The sequence below is a fragment of the Marmota monax genome, unplaced genomic scaffold (genome assembly GCF_021218885.2).
Source record: "Marmota monax isolate L192 unplaced genomic scaffold, Marmota_monax_Labrador192_F-V1.1 WCK01_AAM20220418_F8-fsc01786, whole genome shotgun sequence".
NCBI lineage: Eukaryota > Metazoa > Chordata > Mammalia > Rodentia > Sciuridae > Marmota > Marmota monax.
In genome coordinates this window covers 37,639-42,006 of record NW_026694851.1, presented here as the reverse complement: position 1 = coordinate 42,006, position 4,368 = coordinate 37,639, and the positions used below count along the sequence as shown (strand labels likewise).

Sequence of the window (4,368 nt, the reverse complement as noted above, 5' to 3'; positions counted from 1 at the left end):
TACACACACACAAGGGCACACTCAAACACTCAGCCAGAGCTTCTCTTCCTTTGTGCTCTGTCTCACCTTGAAACATGAATATCCAGGGTGTTTGTTAAGGCTAGAAAGGCAGGAGTTCATGAGACCTGGTGATGAAACAAGCATAAGTTACTCATCTGAAAGTTTCTTTTTTCTTTTTCTGGTAGTACTACTAAACTATACATCTACAAACTCAGCCTTTTTTTTTTTTTTTTAAGGTTGAGACAGGGTCTCACTAAGTTGCTGAGGTTGGCCTCAAAGTTTTGAGCCTCCTGCTCCAGCCTCCTCAGTATCTGGGATTACAGGCATGCTCCACTGTACCCAGCTCATCCCGGAGTTTCTCAGAAAAGAACACATCAGGACTGGACTTTTTATCATGTCTGGGGCCCAGTACAAGTCTGATGGTCAGGGGCAGACCCCTCCCTGCCCCAAAACACATTCTGAACCCACCCTGAAGATTCGGAACTAGGAAGCCATGCTGTGGTTCCCTGTTCCCGATCTCCCAGGGCTCAATATATCTGCTGATAAGCCTACAACTCACATCCCACCATCCCCACCCCCTCTTCTGTCGTCCTCACTGTGGAAGAGAGGCTGACACCACGTCAGACACCCTCTGCAGAAGATGACAGGCTTCTTTGCAGCCCCAGTTTGATACAAATTCACCCAGAGGCAGTAGCTACAGAGGTAGTAAAGGCTGAGGGTGCTGAGGAGGATTGGACAAGCTGTGGTGGCAGATAGGGATTCTGGATCTGGGGCTGGGATGGGATCCAGGGGTTCTCTCCTCAGCCTCTCCCCTCCCAGGAGCCTCACTTACCAGGACCTGAGAGGTTATACAATTGCCCTCCAGCTTCAGGAGCCCGCAGTGAGTCAGGCTGGGGTCCTTGCCTTTGGGAATCCTGGACACTGGACAGAAAATTGCACAGAGTAACCGGGTCCTGATCACTTCGTTGTGGTGGCTGTGGTGGTGGTGGTGGTGGTAGTGGTGGCGGTGGTGGCAGTGGCTCTGGCTGCAGCAGCAGAAGCTGTGCTTGTGGTGGCTGCTGCCGTGGCTGCTGTATTGGTGGCTTTGGCTCTGCTGGTGTTTTCGGCTGCGCTGGTGGCTTCTGCTGCACGAATGGCTGGTGCAGCTGTGCGGGGGAAGCCCAGGACTCCTCCAACTCCTGATATGTTTGGGATTTTTTCTCAGATCGGTATTCCTCCACTTGGTGTTTCTTTGGTTGCTGACAAGAAGCTCCAGCCAAGTGGCATCTTCCACCCTCCCACCCTGTCACCCAGAGGCCACAGAGGTTTGAGACAGTGAGGCAAGTGAATAGAGAGGCCAGGGTGGTTAGAAGCATCTCTGTTCCCTGCAGTTGGAGGTTGAAGCTGGGGCCCAGGCTGCCTTCCCTCACCTGCCACAAAACCCAAGAAGTATTTCCTGGGACTGTGCCACCCAGCACAGCCTCTTCCCAGGAGGTGGCACTGTCTGAGCATCTGAGCCTGGCTTGGAGCCGGGCACTGAAAGGAATTTTCATTGCCAGAGGATAAAGAATAAGTCCTTACTTTGATTTTTTTTGGGGGGTGGTAGGGTGGGGGGGACACAGGGAATTGAACCCAGAGGTGCTTGACCACTGAGTCACATCCCCAGTCCATTTTTATATTTTATTTAGAGACAGGGTCTCTCTGAGTTGCTTAGGGCCTTGCTAAATTATTGACGTTGGCTTTGAACTCACCATCCTCCTGCTTCAGCCTCCCAAGCCATTGGGATTACAGGCATTCCCCACCGCCACGGCCACCGCCTGCCACCAAGTCCTTAATTTGAACCACCACTGTCCAATAAAACAATGTATGCCACATGTGTAATTTACATATTCTAGTAGCCACACACGAGATCAGGAGGAACAGATGAAAAACGAAAAAAAAAAAATATATATATATATATATCCCTCCCCCGCCGCAGTCCTGGGAATTGAACCCAGGGTGTCTCTAAGACTGAGCTACATCTACTGGCCTATTCTTTCTTTCTTTAATATTTGAGATTGCATCCAGAATTACCCAGGATGTTCCTGACCTTGCACTCCACGTGTCTCAGTATCCCAAGTACTGGGATTAGCAGGATATCACCATGTACTGTTAATTTTAATATATTTTATTTAACCAAATACATCCCAAACCTGTGATCAATATGAAAATATTTCAGCCACATTCAGTGGCACATGCCTGTCATCCCACCAGCTCAGGAGGCCAAGACAGGAGGATTAGGAGTTCAAAGTCAGAAACTTAGCGAGACCTAAGCAATTGAACAAGTCCTGGTTTCCAAATAAAATATAAAAAGGGCTAGGGATATGTCTCAGTAATTAAGCTCCCTGCATTCAATCTCTGGTACCAAAAAATAAAATTAATATCTTATGTTCTTTGTTTTGATACCAAGTCTTCAAAACACAGTATACCTTTTATATTTAATAGCACATCTTCATTTGAACACTAAATTTTCACCAAAATTGTTGATCTCTAATTACTTCTTTTTTTTTTCTTTCTGATCTTCTTTAAATTTCATAAAATTTACAGTAGAAAATGGAGACTTAGGGGGCTGGTGTTGTGGCTCAGTGGTAGATCACTCACCTAGCATGTGTGAGGCCCTGAGTTCAATCCTCAGCACCACATAAAGATAAATAAATAAAGGTATTGTGTCCATATACAACTAAAAAGTATTTAAAACAAAAGAAGAAGATAATGTAGATTTAGACATCTGAGTTACACCAAACACTCCTAAAATTTTTCTAATATGTAAGTTGAATATTTGTTCTAAAAATTTTATATTTAAATTAATCAAATTTATATAAAATAGTAAACTCAGCTCTTCATTCTCACTAGCCACATTGCAGTAGCTCAATAGCCTACAGGCTGGTGGCAACTATATTAGACAGCCCAGCTTCAAAACCTTTCAGCCATGCTGGGCGCAGTGGCACATGCTGTAGTCCCAGTGACTTGGGAGGCTGAGGCAGGAGGATTGCAGGTTCAAAGCCAGCATCAGCAACTTTTTGAGGCCCTAAGTAAGTTAGTGAGATTCTGTCTCAAAAAAAAAAAAGTATATATATATATATATATATATATGGCTGAGGATGTAGCTCAATGGTTAGGCACCTCTGGGTTTAATTCTCAGTCCCAAACAGACAAACAAAAACCCTCCCAGGCCAAATATCCCTGTACCCACCAGCCTACAACAGCAAAACTAAGGTGATAACTCACCACCACCACCATAGTTTCTCTGAGAGAATTCTAAATGACCTTGCTTCCCTCCTACCCCAGTAAGCAACATTCACCAAATAGCAGCCTTCTCCCTAGGGGATTGTCTTCCCCGTTTTCTTCCTACTCCATGGAGAACCCTGCTGGACCTGGTCCTTCCCATGTACCTGTTCTTGCTGCTGCTGTTGTTGTTGCTGCTGCTGCTGCTCAGCCATTAGCCACCTCCTCCGGTCCAAAGCCATCTGTCGGCGCCGGGCTTCCCAGTGGTAGGCACTACCCATGATGGTGGGATGGTGGAAGCCCCAACAGGAGGTGGGGGCAGGCAGCCCAGGACAGTGCCCCCACCACCTCTGTCACCTCCTACCCCAAATGCACTGCCTATAACCACAACCACCTCACAATGTGGCCACTGCCAGGGCAACTGGGCAGGTCCCCCACCCTGCCTTGGTGGCGTGGGGGGGTTGTTCTTCTCAAGGCTCCTGGTAAACACCTGTAAGTCTGCTAAATTCCTTTCTTTCTCTCCAGGGTCCTGAGCAGATAGAAGGCACTTTCCCATCTTAGTGTGAAGTCTCAGTGGGCCCCAGGAACAATTCTGCAGGGAAGTCTCCTCATTTTTCTTTCTGGCTTTTCCCCCCTACTTCTCCTGAGGGGTTTCCAGCAGCAACCACTGGCCCTCTGTTGACCCTCTCTCCCTCCAAATTCTCTGAAATTACTTTTCCTCACTCCTTTGTCTCTTCTTCCTCACTCTCCCCCTTCCATAAATGTCTGTGTTGAGTCAAGATAAAAGAAAATACAAAATCCACTAACCTTCATTGAAGGGTGGAAAGCAACCTTTGTATCAGATCAGCTCCAAAGAACCTGTTAATCCTAGCTGTGTAGTGGAGTTACCTTGTACTTTGGTATTAAACAGATTCAAATTCAATCCTGGCTCTGTCACATATTTGCTGAGGGGACTTAGGCAGACCACAGTCTTGGAGGCTTCCCTGTGAAGGTTATTTGTTGACCTCAAGGAATGCCTGGAAATACCAGCTCTCATAGTGGGGCATCCAAATATGAACAGCTGATAGGGACTTCACAGCTCTGCTCTGGGCCCAGAGGGATGCTGAACCTTTTTGGATCTTTTTC

General features: G+C 46.9%; 1 long non-coding RNA gene across 1 annotated transcript; it reads left to right on the top strand.

Annotated features, from left to right (window-relative positions):
- The first annotated feature begins 1,948 nt into the window (after positions 1 to 1,948).
- On the top strand, positions 1,949 to 4,165 carry LOC124080430 (uncharacterized). Its single transcript, XR_006847701.2, has 2 exons — positions 1,949 to 3,509; positions 3,769 to 4,165. It is a non-coding gene; the product is annotated as an uncharacterized LOC124080430 (long non-coding RNA).
- The last annotated feature ends 203 nt before the right edge of the window (positions 4,166 to 4,368 follow it).